The sequence below is a fragment of the Lactuca virosa genome, chromosome 5 (genome assembly GCF_052849685.1).
Source record: "Lactuca virosa cultivar CGN04683 chromosome 5, Lactuca_virosa_CGN04683_v6, whole genome shotgun sequence".
NCBI lineage: Eukaryota > Viridiplantae > Streptophyta > Magnoliopsida > Asterales > Asteraceae > Lactuca > Lactuca virosa.
The window spans coordinates 194712833-194729629 of NC_136430.1; positions in this window are offsets into that span (position 1 = coordinate 194712833).

Here is a 16797-nt window from a genome sequence, read left to right on the forward strand (position 1 = left end):
TTGTCTAACCTGCTGTATCTGCTCGGTCGTCTGAAGCACTATCTTAGTGCTGCTCATCACGCGCTGTCCTACCTCTCCCCAGCAAATGGGAGTCCGACACCTCCTCCCATACAACAACTCGAAGGGAGGCATACCAATACTCGAATGGTGGCTGTTGTTATAGGAAAACTCAGCCAATGGTAGGTATGTGTCCCAGCTTCCTCCGAAGTCCAACACACATGCTCGAAGCATGTCCTCGAGCGTCTGAAACGTCCGCTCACTCTGTCTGTCCGTCTGTGGGTGGTAAGCGGTACTGAAATACAGCCTCGTGCCCAACTCCTCGTGGAACTTCTTCCAGAACCTGGAAGTGAAACGTACATCCCGTTCTAACACAATCGAGATAGGCACTCCATGCCGCGATACCACCTCCCTCACATACAACTCTGCCAGCCTCTCAGTAGAAGATCTCTCACAGATAGCAAGAAAATACGCGCTCTTCGTCAGCCGGTCGACGATCACCCAAATTGCATCGACACCCCTCGCGGTCCTCAGCAATTTGGTGATGAAATCCATAGAAATCTGTTCCCACTTCCATTGGGGAACCTCCAGTGGCTGCAACTTGCCATGCGGACACTGGTGCTCGGCCTTAACCCTGCGACAGGTCAAGCACCTCTCAACAAACCATGCTACATCCCTCTTCATACAGGGCCACCAATAATCTTTCTTCATATCCAAATACATCTTAGTGGCCCCGGGATGGATCAAGAATCTCGATCTATGCGCCTCCTCCATCAAGGTGGTACGTGTCCCGCCTGCATATGGCACCAAAATCCGACCCTGAAAGGTCATAAGCCCTCGGCTATCGGTAACGAACCCAGATACCTGCCCAATCACCCGTTCTATCTTGCGGTTCTACGGTCTCACAGCCTCTGCCTGGGCCTCCCGAATGGTGTCCAACACCAGAGTCATCACCGTCAACCGCATACAAATGTCTCGAATCGGGGCACTCTCCGCCCTACGGCTCAGGGCATCAGCTACAACATTAGCTTTGCCCGGGTGGTACAGGATCTCACAATCGTAATCCTTTACCACATCCAACCATCTCCTCTGGCGCATATTCAGGTTGGGCTGATCCATCAAATACTTCAAGCTCTTGTGGTCCGTGTATATGGTACACCGAACCCCATACAGATAGTGACGCCAGATCTTGAGGGCGAACACTACCGCCCCCAACTCTAGATCATGGGTGGGATACCTCGTTTCATGAGGCTTCAGCTGCCTTGATGCGTATGCTATCACATGACCCCTCTGCATAAGTACTGCACCCAACCCCGATATCGATGCGTCACAATACACCACAAAATCCTCCATCCCCTCCGGAAGGGCTAACACTGGGGCTTCGCATAATCTCTGGAGAAGTATCTCGAATGAGGCTTGCTGCTCCGGGCCCCAACTGAAAGCCACGCCCTTCCGGGTCAACCTGGTGAGAGGAACAACAATCCTGGAGAAATCTTTAATAAATCTCCTATAATAACCGGCCAACCCCAGAAAACTCCTGATCTCGGTGGGGGATCTCGGCACCTCCCAGCTCATCACCGCCTCAATCTTGGCCGGATCGACCAATATCCCATTCTGGTTAACGAGATGCCCCAGGAACTGGACCTCTCGTAACCAGAACTCACACTTGGAGAATTTGGCGTAAAGCCTCTCCGATCTCAGAACTCCGAGGACCTCCCTCAAATGCTCCTCATGTTGCTCTCTGGATCTCGAATACACCAATATATCATCAATGAACACGATCACCGAACGATCCAACATCAGTCTGCACACCCTGTTCATGAGATCCATGAACGCCGCCGGTGCATTGGTGAGCCCAAAAGGCATCACCACAAACTCGTAATGCCCATAACGAGTCCTGAACGCCGTCTTCTGGATATCCTCATCACACACTCTCATCTGATGATATCCCGACCTCAGATCAATCTTGGAAAACCAAGACGCTCCCTGCAACTGATCGAACAAATCATCGATCCTCGGTAGTGGGTAACGGTTCTTGACCGTTAACTTGTTCAACTCCCGGTAATCAATGCACATCCGGTGTGAACCATCCTTTTTCTTGACAAAAAGGATCGGCGCTCCCTAAGGTGAGCTACTCAGCCTGATGAATCCTTTCCCCAATAGCTCCTGAAGCTGTGAGGATAACTCCTGCATCTCTGGTGGCGTAAGGCGACAGGGCGCCTTGGCGATAGGCGCCGCTCCCGGAACCAAATCGATGCGAAACTCCACCTGCCTCTCGGGAGGCACACCCGACAACTCCTCGGGGAAAACGTCCGGGAACTCTCGCACTATCGGTACATCATCAACAGAACTAGGCCTCTCCGCTGCTACTCGTGTGTCCATCACGTAGGCCACAACCCCACTACAACCCTGCTGTAGACTCTGCCTTGCTCTAGCAGCCGAGCAGAATGCTGACCCTGAACGGGTACCCTCACCGTACACCGTAAGAACTCCCCCACTAGGGTCTCGTATCGTCACCAACTGTCGCTCGCAGTCTATAACAACCCCAAAACGGCTCAACCAATCCATGCCCACTATGACACATACATCTCCCATCGCAATCGGGACCAAATCAATCGGAAGCTCAACGCCGAAGATCTCGAGTACACATCCTCGAATCACATCAGTGGCATATACCGCTCTCTCGTCAGCTATGGATACTCGTAGAGGTCGACTCAATGCCTCCCGCTGGATACTGAGGTGCTGACTAAACGCTAACGACACAAATGACCGACTCGCACCCGAGTCAAATAACACCAAAGGAGGTACATAACTCACAAGAAAAGTACCTACGCATATCATAATATAAGCACAATATCTCATACTTAGCATAAATAAATGAAAGAATACATACCAGCCACGACATCGGGCGTTGCACGGACCTCCTCCGCTGTCAACTGGAAGGCTCTCGCACGAGTCTTGGGTGCCTCGGCCTTCGCGGGCCGGATCTCAGTAGCTCGAGCAGTAGGTGCAGATCCCTGCGCTGCTCCCTGCAGTAGCTGTGGGCACTCGACCTTCCGATGGCCGGTCTGGTTGCAATGAAAGCAAACCGTGAACCCCTTGGGGCAATTCCTCGCATAATGTCCCTCATTTCCGCACTTTTAACACACCCCAGCTCTACACACTCCCTCGTGGCTCTTGCCGCACTTCCCACAAGTGCGACCCTTCGGACCCCCAGATCTTAAATCAGCGGGCCTTGCCCGCTTGGCTGCCGGCTGAGACTGTGCTGGTCGCCGATCCCTCCCCTGAGACTCCGCCTCCTCCCTGGCCTGAGTCTCTAGCTCGATCTCCCTCTTCCGAGCATTTGCCTGAAGTTCGGCAAATGTCCGGTATGTCGAGTTCGCCACGAACTCGCGAACATCTCTCCTCAGAATGCTCAGATATCGGGTCATGCGTGTCTGCTCGGTAGACACCTGCTCAGGGTAAAACATCGCCCTCTCATGAAACTTCCGGGTAATCACAGTAACAGAATCAGTACCCTGCTTGAGGGCCAAAAACTCCTGAGCCAGTCGTTCCCTCTCCACAGGGGGAACGTACTCATCACGAAACATAGTGGTGAACCTCTCCCAGGTCACCGCAGTAAGCTCAGCGGGGGTGAAATCTGCCGATACAAACTTCCACCAGTCCTTCGCCCCCAAGCGAAGCTGGTTCATCGCGAACCGTACTCTCAAATGATTTGGACATGAGCATGTATAGAAACATCCTTCAATATCAGCAATCCATCTCATCGCAGCGATCAGATCCTGCGTCCCATCAAACTCTGGTGGCTTCGTGTTGCTGAACTCTTGGTACAGCAACGAGTCACCTCCCTGTGGCCTGGCAGCAGCGACGGCTGCGGTGGCCGCAGCAACAGCAGCATCAGTAAGAGCGGCGTACCGATCATCAAAAGTCTCGATCAACGTGGTCTTGATAGACCCGAACATCTCTGGTATCTCAGCTCGGATGGCCGCAACCACCTCCTCATGAATCAATTGGCGGATCTCCTCATCATTGACACTGCTGCTCTCAGGTGTCTGGCGTGTCCCCACCATGATGTCTCTCTGAAATACAACATAAAATATCAAAGACCCGCTCGAGTATACTCGCACTCGATAACTCAACCCTACTTGTTCCCTAGTACCCAAAAGATTCTTACTTGGAATGCACACTGATCCGATGTCTTCAATAGTACGGGCCTTATACTACCGTCCACACCGCATCACTATTCACCCCAAGTCCCCCTCCTTGGATCCCAGATCTCAAGTACTCTACATCTCACTAGCATAGGCTACCCTTCGGTAGGCCCCTCATCAGCTCCTCGCTGCTACCTACTTACTCTCAAGCATCTCATAGTAGCAGTAATCTCCTAGGCTAAGGCATCACAGATCAGGCCACTCTAGTCCTAATATGAATACCTAGCCTATTCTAGCATGCATAACATATCATATCATATCTCATAACTCATAATGTAAGGGTATTTTGGGAAATCACCGTTCGGGCGCTGGCTGATCGTACACACTGCTTCCTTCTGCTTTTCTCAAATTCTTTTACTTCCTTAGAAAAATTGTTTATTTTGTGAAAAACTTCCTCAAACCCTCAGTTTGAGTTCAGATACGCCCGAAGGTGCATTCGAATCCCTCAAACCAAGGCTCTGATACCAACTTGTAACGACGTAACTTTCCAAAACAATTTTTCATTTTTTTAAATCGTACTTTTAATCATAAAACAATATCAAAACATAATGTATCCAATGTCATCATCACAAAACAATTCCCAGAATCTCAACATAATCTCTATGAGTGTGTACTGATCATGCCGACGCCTTCTCGCGATCCTCACTGGTACCTGAAACACATAACACACAACACGGTAAGCATAAATGCTTAGTGAGTTCCCCAAAATACCACATACAACACATACGCCACTCGAGGCTACAGTACGACCCTCCGATCGATGTGTCTCAGCGGAACCCTCCAGTCCCGTAGCTCGTTGGACCCTTCGGTCCGGTCTATATCGTTGGACCCTTCGGTCTGGTCTGTAGCGTTGGACCCTTCGATCCGGTCTATATCGTTGGACCCTCCGGTCCGGTCTATACAACACATAGCATACATATAACACAATGCACATAATCTCATATATACACATAGCATACAAGACCCTCCGGTCTACACATAAATACCGCTCTAGGTAATGTATAGTGAGAAGACTCACCTCGGGTATCTCGGATGATCTCTCACACGAATATACTGATCTAGCCCCCGCCTAATCACATACACAATATCCTCAAATAAATAATGGCTCTCAAAGGCTAGATTAAATCCCCTTCTACAATCCCTCAGAATGGTAAAAGACCATTTTACCCCTCCTTGATCCAAAAGTCCAAATGTTGATCAAAACCCTAAAAGTCAACGGTCAAACTTTGACCCGACTCGTCGAGTGCACATGGGCGACTCGGCGAGTCCATGCGTGTCCTTTTCGCCCCTGGTCCTCACTCGACTCGCTGAGTCAACCCTACACTCAACGGGTTATCACAGGTCGCGAATCGCGGGGCAACCCGACTCGACTCGTCGAGTCCCTTATGGACTCGTCGAGTTCCTCCCATGAAAATGCTCAAATGATCTTTTGAGGTCAGATCTGCTTCACCAACCAGTAGATCTATCCTTCTAACACTCGAAAGTCAAGTAAAGGTTCAAACTTTATGTTCATGCAATGCTTATAAGACCAAAAATGGAGAAATAACCTTTAAAATGGGGTTCTACTCTCAAGGCTCACATGAAACCTCATAAAGCTGGAAGCTTGGGACCTTTTGGACCTCTCAAGGTCCAGATCTATCATCCATACCCAAAGGAACCTCATATGATTCACAATCTAACTCAAAATTGTGCAAAGGAAACCCTAGATTCAAGGAATCTATCAAATACACGAAATGGGAAGGAACTTTTACCTCAAAACGTGAATCTCAGTGTGAACAACACAGATCCAAGCTCCACAATCGATCTAGCTTGGATTTTCCCACTCCTTCTTGCAAGATCACACCAAAGGATGAAGAATTAGCCTCCAAATTGCTCTCTAAGCTCTCTTTGCTCTCTAGGGTTTTCACAGGGGAGTAGTGGCCGCAAATGACGGCCATAAGGGCCTTAAAATAGGGCTCAGGCCCTGAGATTTAGGGTTTCATTTTACAGCGCGGACTCGCCGAGTCCACTCATCGACTCGTCGAGTCCGGTCATTAATCAGACAAGAACTCGCGATCCTACTCAGCGAGTCTGAGCGTCTACTCGCCGAGTCCCTCCATAAAACTCAAGATAAATAATTAAAATAAGATACCTGGGAATCCGGATGTTACACTATCCATCACCTTACAGTTTTTAGTGAGTTCAGTCTTATACAACTATGGGTAAATCTCCTTAAAAGAAACACCATCAAGCCACTTATCTTTCCAAAAATAAGTATCGTTTCCAGCCCTAACCTTTCTATCCATCAATAAATCAAAATTTGTACCCCATTCATCCAATTATTTGATAGCATTGGTAATATTCAACCAAACTCCCGAAAGACAAGCCTTGGCAATAGGCTTACCATCTATACAACTTATATTATGCCATGCCTTTATGCACCTAGCCCAAAGACTTTTGCTGTTCATTTTTAACCGCCATCCTCATTTAGCTAAAAGAGCAACATTTAGAGTTCTCAGACACCCCACACCTAGTCCTCCTTTTTCTTTAGGCATAACCACCTTCCTCCAAGCCAACCAATGAATCTTTCTACTATTAAGATTCTCATTCCAAAGGAATTTCAAAAAGGATAGACTCCAAGCGATCAATGACCTTTTTAGGCGCTTTATAGAGAGAGAAGTAATAAAGAGGAAGGCTCCCCAAAACTGATTTAACAAGAGTTAAATGCCCCCCACCCCCCCCCCCCCCCAAAGAAAGAGTGTAAGCTTTCCAAGCAGATAATTTTGAATTCAACTTATCAATAATCGGATTCCAAGAACCAGCAAGTTACATGTTTGCTCCTATTGGGAGACGAAGATAGGTAAAGGGAAGACTACTGGCATCACAACACAAAATATTAGCAAGACACTCAATCTCTATGTTTTTTACCCCCACCCCGTACACCTTTCTTTTATTAAGGTTAACTTTTAATCCGGATGCTAAAAAGAAGCACCTTAAGATTCTATTGAGATTAATCACATTTACTTCAGACCAATCACCAAAAAAAAGTTACATCATCCGTGTATATTAGATGAGATAAGGTATTCTCACTATTTGGAATAGGAATACCTTGAAACAGATGTTGCTCGCAAGCCTCCTGCAGTGTGACACTACACCCTCCATGGCCAGAATGAAGAGAAAAAAGGAACTAAAGGATCCCCTTACCTAACACCCTTTTTAAATGTCAAACTCCTTTGAAGTGGAACCATTTATAAGAATCGAAGCTCTACCAGAGGAAAGAAATCCTTTGATCCATTCCCTCCATTTGTTACTAAAATCCATTTGCTCCAAAACCGAGTCCAAGAAACCCCAATTTAATGAACCAAATGCCTTATCAAAATCAACTTTAAAAACCATCTGATAACATTGCCATATGATTATGATAGAGAGAAATTATAAGGTTCTCAATGAAAAGCATAAATGCTACAAAGAATAAAGCAGAGAATAAATACTAACTAGACAAAACCCTAAAGGGCTAAAGACTAAAGGGCCCATAAACATGTGGGCTAATAATATATAACTCCCATTACGGATATAATATGTTGCCTGAGCCACCTGTTTAACATCAATTGATAGGAAAGTTGAATGTAACACCCTAAAAATTTTTTGTAAAACTTTTTCAATTGCTATGGTTATAAAAATCATTTCGGGTGTTAACCCACACTTAACTAAAACCGTTCTTATAAAAACATTTACAATTAAAATATTAGGTATTAACATTAAGCATCTTACATAATCATAGCAAGAAAATAAGAATTATATCAGTACGTTGATAAGGAAGTTCCACTCCATCTATCAAGACACATCATCAAGCTTCTATCAAGTATCACTTTATCCTTGCATATAACGTGGGATACATGGAATTAAAAAGAGATACGTAAGACAAAAATTTCTCATGACCTACATGGGTTTTAGACTAGAAAAAGTTTCAATCATTTTATAGAAAAACTCATGTCATTCATACCATAAAGCATTTTCAATCATTTTCAAGAAAAGCAACTTCCATTCATACCATAAATCATTTTCAATCATTTACATGAAAATCATTTCATACATAACACAACATATCATATCATAAGTGTCATTTCATATCTTATCATTTCATTAGCTTTTTTTCCATTTCTCTTTTCCAAGACCAAGGTGGAAAGAACAAAACCATTCCATCAAGGCATCATTTCCAAGACCAAGGTGAGAAGAATAAAACTTGCCCACCAAGGCATCATTTCCAAGACTGACGTGGAAAGAACAAAATAAATCCATTAAGGCATCATGCATAACATATATCTACTTTGTGAAGGGAAAGGTACCACCCCAATAGATTCCTCTAGACCTCTTTTGAGGCATCACGGTCTGGGCAGTTTGCATTGTTTCTTTACTTTCTTTCCTTTCTACTTTCTTTCCTTTCTACTTTCTTTCCCTTTTAGTTTCTTTTTAGCTATCACTTTCCACATTATCAGTAATCATATCATCATTTATAATAACATTGTTTATTAGGAAGATATACTATGAAAAAACACATTTAACATATCAAACATTTGTTCTTCCAAAATATTCTTTGCTTTCAAAACATTCTTACTTTCAAGGAAGTCTTTCAAAACATTCTTTTCAAAACATTTATTACTTTCATTATCCTAAAATAAATTTTCCATATACCTAGGCAATCTTTCAAAACATTTTTTCAAAAACATTTAACACTTTCATTTCAAAACATTTCATATATCAAAGCATTGCATTTCATTATCATAAAATAATTTCTCCATGTACCCCAAAGTGGGAAAATGCCAACACATACTCACCTCAACCACACAAGCTTAGATAGTCCTCTTCTAGTCCTTTTCATTAGAGCAATACTCTTCCAGCACATCCTAGACAATATGGACATAAGTTATTATAATGACTAAAATACCCGTCATAGGTTCCATTATTAAATTTTATTGCTTTAAACCATTCCTCATGGAAGAATATGAATACATGTGAAAACCATGCGTAAGTCCTAGTCCGTATGCAAAAGTATGAGGAGAAAAACATACAAGAGGTTCCACACGTGGTCGTGTGGAATCATCTGTATGCCCAAAATGTGAATTTTATCTCATAATAACATTCTAATTTGTATAGTTCTTCAAGACCCATTTCCAAATCACTTATTACCATTTGTGTAAGTTCTCACACAAGATTATGAGGTTTTTATCATCTTAAAACACTCCACTTAATCTATTAAGTGCTAGTTGGAACCTTTTAGGATAAGTTGATCCTTAAGCTTAAATGAAAAGTTAAACTAGTCTACTTTCCAATTGCACATTCCAAAGTTCCTAAACTTTTTCCTAGCTTATTGAACACCCAAAAGGATGTTGTTAAGTATATGAAACCATAACCAATCCCATTTTAAGTGTTTATTTTAACTATGGAATCCTCTATTCCACTATTCCACTATTATAAAGTAAATGTTTATAGTCACTCAATTGAAAGGGTTAAGAGTTCAAATTGCTCAATAACACTCTTCAACCCCTATGACTCATTCCCAAATACATCATCGGGTTTTGTCAAGTTCTTAATATTACAAAAATCTCATGTTAATCCTTTATTGGAGTTATGGAATGTCCAATTCCATTCCAACTTTCCCATTTTATCCTTATGGCCAATAACTCCATATATCAATCTAGGAATCAAACAACACCTTACGTTTTGAATTCAAAACATCCCAAGAGTTTCCATTCATGATTATGAACTTCCTTTACTCATCACACTACTAGAAAAACAACCTTTTACGACGCGCAAACCACGACACTCATTAATTTATGTTACGCAAACGAGAGTGACATTAAAAAAGTGTCATCTCTTCAGAAAATTTAAGGATTTAGGTCACGCATTATTGCGTGCCCTTAAATTAATGTCATAAGAAAAAAAATTAAAAACACGGAGGACGCTGTATCTTAAATGTGCGTCCTCTGTAGGTGTCGCTTTATAATTTTTGTGAACGCGTGTTCCTTAGTTACAAGCGGGAAAAGAAAAGCCAAAAAATTAGAAAAGCCCGCTACCCTCTTTGGCCTAAGCGTTTTGACGCATATTTCATTCTCCTTACACTGTTTGTGCAACTTCTCAATCAAAGATCCAAGGTTACGATTTCATCTCCATCTCTCGACTTCGTCATCTCAATCAAGAAAAAAGGCTTCTGATTTCCATTCATCTGCTTCATCTTTGCTGTGATTTCACCTGCTTCATCTCTGCTGTTCTTGAGAATACTCGCCAACAGTGTTCTTGCACTATTCCTTGACCTGCTTCTTTCCGTATTCTTTTCTCCACAATATCTTCAAAGACATTCTCACACGCTTTCTCAAAAAATCATTTGTTCTCTCTCAAGAACCCTAGCCGTCACTCACACCACCATATTTGTAGTGTGTTTTGTTTGGATGTATAGGCATCGATGAAACAAGGAACCGTGATATGGAAGGCAACCCACGTATTAACTCTTCAAGATTCAGACCGCCAAGGGTTCATTGATTTATATTTCCCATGTTAGAGTTTTTTGCCAATGTTCATCATTTTCAGGTTTCTTAATTACCCAGGTCTGGATACTTTGGTATTTCTTTGATTTCCTTTTCCTTTTTTACTGATTTTTATTTATGGGTTATCTCCACATCTGCTAGATCGCACCACGACCACGGCCGCCACACACTCTTCCAAGCTCCAACCATTGCCGCCCCAACACCCCATCTACATCGGACCACCAACACCACCGCAAACCAAGGTTCAAATTCCCCTTTCTCACAAGCTGGAAGATCAAAAGAAGTTTTATGGTCAATTTTGCAAACTAAGGGTTTATTTGCATTCCAATTTCCGTTGAACAAGTCGGTAGTTTCTCCATTTATCTCTTCTATTTCAGTTTTTCTCAAATTAGGGCTTGCCAACTGTATGATGAAATGACTGAGAGAAAAATTACAACCAAAAGTGCATTTTGATTCCCTTTCAAACACTTCAACTAACTGACCATATTACCCTTGTGGTAGTTAACTTTTGTATCATTAGTGATCTGAACTTGGTTCTCTGTAATGTGCAGACAAGGCAAACTGCTCTCTTTTCTGCAACTCAAACAAAGAAGGTAAAACCTTTTTTCATACACATTTGTATATTTTAATTGTTTATTTCATTGTTTACATTAAATCATGATAATATTTATTTATTTATTTATTTATATACTTGTTTCTCAGGTTGAGGATCTTGCACGCCTATCATTTCAAACTACTCCAGTGTACATTGATGTAGATGATGGGAGAACAAGAGTAAGCAAAATATTCTGTTTTTTTGTTCACTATATTTTTGAGTTTTCAATCAGAAGTTATGTTTATACTTTTAATATGATACTGTAGGTGACAAATGAAGGATTGCAACAAGGGTATTGTGTGGTCCCAAGTGCAACAAGAAAGAACCATTCTTCAGGGTTTATAATATTACATTCCAGTTCCACTCTGCTGATAGATAGCTATGTGTGTGTGTGTGTGTGTGTTATGAAGATGTGCAACATGACAAGTGAAACTGAGGAGAGAATAATGTCCACGGATTGCATAAATTCACCGAATGATGAAGCCAGCAGTGAAAGAAACATGATAGGAAATGGGACACTGAAGAAAGGTCCATGGACATCTGCTGAAGATGCAATTTTGGTGGATTATGTGAACAAAAATGGAGAAGGGAATTGGAATGCTGTTCAGAAGCACTCTGGGCTTTCTCATTGTGGTAAAAGCTGTCGTTTAAGGTGGGCAAATCACTTAAGACCTGATCTCAAAAAAGGTGCATTTACACCAGAGGAAGAACGCCGCATCATTGAACTCCATGCTAAAATGGGGAACAAATGGGCACGCATGGCTATTGAGGTCTATTCCTCTACTTTCTTTCCCAGTTACATTTTTTTTCTTTTTAATTCAAATCATTCCTTAGCTGCTATATCCAAGCAAGTTGCATACATTCATATTCTTTTGTGAATGTAAATTGATATTGGTGATCAAAGTTTATGTTTATACATATATATATATATATATATATATATATATATATATATATATATATATATATATTCTAGACAATAATATGCATCATCATGTTTGTTACAACTTTTGTCTGTACCCATCACATCAAAAGTTAAAGAGTGGAGCGCTTGATCATCACCACCGCTAATAACATTCCAAGAGAAGCAAGATTCACAGCCTTCTCCTTCTCTAACATCTGAAACATGCAGGCAATTCACCCCCGACTGGTGTGCATTTTTTACAACATGCAAGCCCCGTATCAAAGTCTAGATACATGTTGCTGATGCATCAAGCTTTGTTCAGCTAGGAAGCATGATTGATAGGTACATTTACTTGTCTACATAAAAAGGATTTAAAGTCTAATGTTTACTAAGTTTGTTAGATATTTTTTGTTATACTGTAGATAAGCATTACAAAGAGGAACATCGGTTTTTTTACCAACTGCCACGTATCCAATGTTCCCTGAGAAACCCGCCATGGAAGGAATGAGCTTGAAACAAGGAACAAATTGCAGGGCTGTTTCTGTATCAGTTGTTTTGCATTCTGATGGCAGGTAATAAAACAATTTGAATTTCAGTTCATTTATATGTATATATTTTTGTGTTCTTACTACAATACTTGATAACAACATTGCAGAGTACACAGTAAATAATTCAACTATCAGACCAACTTATATGTTAACATACGAGATTGCATCCGAGCTTCTTCACTTAAATCTTGAAGAAGAGTTGGAACTCAGGACTCTTTCTGAAGCCGCAAGTCTTCGTCTTCAATGGCGACGAGGATAGGTTGGTCATTTCTATGTATAATTTATTTTTTTACAAAATATTACAATTATGAAAGTTATAAATGCTTTAAAAGTTTTCCCAAAAGATTCAGCCTTGAGGTGGGAGAAGATCACAACTGCTGTTCCTGGAAGATCAAAGGCGGCTTGCATGAAGAGGGTTGCTAATCATAAAAAAGATTTTAGGAGTTCAAAAGTTTCTTCTGAGGATTAAATCTGAGGATTAAAAGTTTCTTCTCATCTTTTAGATATATATCAGATGAAAAGTTTAACAACTTCTTCAATCTTCAGGATGGAGTGGCCTTCATTCTTCAATCTGCACTTCTTTCCAACCTCTGTTTCATCTCTCAGGTACCCATATAATTATATTTATATTTGAATTAATTTCTTTATCTGTGTTGCTTATATTATTTTCTTGATTGGCAGTTGCTACACAGAAAATACAGTGGAAATTTCTTGGTTGATCTATTGGGAAAGTGGAAGGAGTCTTACTCTGGACAATCTGTCCCTTTTGGTGGCATCGCTTACTATGTCACTGCACCTTCAAGGTAAATGTGATATTATTTATAATTAAGACTAAATTAGAAATATGATCCTTGTGCTTGGTCCAAAATTTTATTCTTATCCTTATGTTTGCATTTTGTTGCGGATACCAACCATATAAAATGACTTGAAAATTTGGACTAAACTTGCAATATTTTTTGAGTAAAGCATAAAATGAAATACTAACATTGGGACAATTTGAAGATTTGGACTGAAGTTGCGATTTTGTGTAAAGCATATAATTTAGTCGTGTTATTGTTTTTGTTAGTTTTGAGTTTTGAGTGGTATAATTAATAAATAATGTGTTGTGTTGTTTGATGGATCAGTTTGGCAGATATGGCAGCAAACGCATTCCATACTCTTTTCTACTTGGTGTTCATGCTGACAGCCTGTGCGCTATTCTCAAAAACAAAGTAAGTTAAAAATTACAAATTAATTGACAAATTTCATTCTTTTTGCATGTGTGTCATTTTTTTTAATTATTTCATGCAAACTGGTGGTGTGAAATACAATACAACTAATGTTTGTCTCACACAACAAACAACAAGTGCATTGCCATCAACATAATTAAAATATTTCAAAGTCTGGAAGGTTTAAATATAATAACCAATATTCATATTTTTCTTTTGTATATTATTGTAAATTTATTATTAATCACTTATTTAGAAATGGAATAATATAAGTGAGATAAATGGATGCTGGGGAATATTGTGTTCACTTTGATTTGCAGATGAGATGAGGGAATATTTCTTGTCTTATGGAGTTAGAAGAGGAAAAGAAAGCTCAAGCTGAAAGAGATAAGATGCTGTAAATGCAGGTGCTGCATTCTTCATTTGAATTGTTAGTTGTACTACTAATGATGGAAGCTGCTAATAAAGGAAATGGAAGAAGCCGCATGAATTAGATTTTTTTATGAAACACAGAGTAGATTAATTTTATATACTGTAAGAAATAAATTTGTATGACATTAAATTTTATGCAATGGATTGTATTTTTTGCATATGGTATTTTATTTCTATTATGAGCCATTAAATGCAAATTTAATTTAAAAATTAATAAATATATTTTTTTAAACATTTAAATTTACGATACGGAAAAATCTGTGTCATCTTCATTTATGACATGACCTTTCTTGACAGGGGTTTTAATGATACACATTGCGTGTCATAAATGCGTGTCGTCTATAGACGACGCGCAAAAGCGTGTCGTCTCTCGTTATGAGAGGGCCTACCTTGACGCGCATTTGCGCGTCGTCTGAGCGTTTTACGACACGCATTACGCGTCGTAAAAGGCTGTTTTTCTAGTAGTGTCAACTGTAACGCCCACAAATATGGTTTGAAAAATTAAGATATAATAAGTACTAATTTTTATAATTTGAACCCTCGAATGGGGAGATCGCTAGTCCCATGCATCACTGACTACATATTACAATCCGTTTTGGGAATTTATCGATAACCGATAAAACGACATTTTGATAGAATATTATTTAGGATAAATAATCTTAACTAAAGTTATAGTAGATGTAAGGAGGATCACATACATATAAAGAACTCAGAAATCTGACTTTGTATAAAGAAGTTATGCTTCTTTGATGTTTCATGATTAAACCGACACTACTATGCACGTCATAAAAAGTGAATTCTATATGGAATAATTATTAGCCTAAGCAATCTAAACGAAAGTTGTAGTAATCATAAACGGGAGTTGAAGATATCGTCAATACCTATCCATCGAAATAAAGAAAGTTGAGAACAGATATCGTATGAGAGTTATGATTTATATATGGACTTTAACAGTCTAAGCATATAAAAATATATCTTTAAGAATAAAGTAAGAACTAGTTGAAGAAGTCTAAAAGAAAGTAGTAGATCTCGTCGATAGCTACACGTGGATATAAAGAACGTTGAAAACGGAGCTCGTATGTAGAAGATATGAATTTTTAAAAATTTCAAAAATCATATATATGCATGCTATGCGCGGTGCGTGCTTATAGAAACCGACTACTTAGCTGCAACAATATTTCGCCACGTGTCGCAAGGAGGGAGACGACCAGGGCAGGGAACGGTGCGCACCTTGTCTGGGCGCGGCGCACATTCGAGTTTTTCGCCAATAAAAGCCCTTTGCTGCTCACATTTACTCTCCACGCCGTTCTAAGCTTTCTCTCAACTTTTAGGCTCGATTATAGATATCTATCGTCAGGATTTCAAATTAATTTAGTTTAGTGAAGCTATGGGTAAATAGGATCTACTAGTAGAAGCTCTAGGGTCGGAATTCTGTCAGCCAATCTACCGGTTTTCGCTAGAGAATCTCTGTAATTACGCTACGCTCTTATTTATTTCAGTGTAACTTATATTTATATTCATATTAATTGTTATGAATTTATAAATAAGATTTATTAGTGATTCCATGTCATAATACTTAATTATCTACTTACGAGTGTAATGTCTAGGCTGGATTTTGTGAGGTGTTTAAAGTGGGATTTCTAAATAGTATACTTTGTATACCAAATGGACTCTACCTCATATATGATCCTACCTGGTTATTCCTTACTTGATTCATCTCTATGTAGACATTGGGATTGTTGAGAAATCTTCACTATCATTAGTAATGAAGAGGATCAGACTATTAATTAGTTGCAATCATACGTAGGTCACATCAAGGGAAATGTTAATGTGCTAAGCGAAACACTTCCCAAATTCCAAGGCATCCACTTTTAATAGTAAGTGCATAGTTACTTTCAGTTTACACATAGATATGAAGTATATTTATATGATATATATGTTTCTTATATGTTTTCTTGATATACGTGCTATATGCAATAACATTATATGATTTTAATGTATAAATTACTTTATCATTTTTAAATTTGCATTGGGTAGCAAAGCATTTTTTGGAAAATAAAATAATGGTGAGAAGCCATGCATTGTACTATTTATACTACCAAGACACGTTATCTAACAGAGTATAGATGATGAACATTGACTATTCTATGTAGTCTAGTGGAACCCTAGCAGGTTCGCCACCAATAGGTGTCAATGATCATACTTTTCACAGAAAAGGAAAGTTGTTCGTTTAGCTACTCTATCCCCTTAGGGTTGCCTTATTAGCACAAATTACTATGGATTTCTCGAAGTAGTATTGTCTACTCACAGAGATCCTTTAAGGTATGTAAAAAAGTGAGAATAAAAGGAATGGGTAATCAGGTTAATTTCTTGTTGAGATA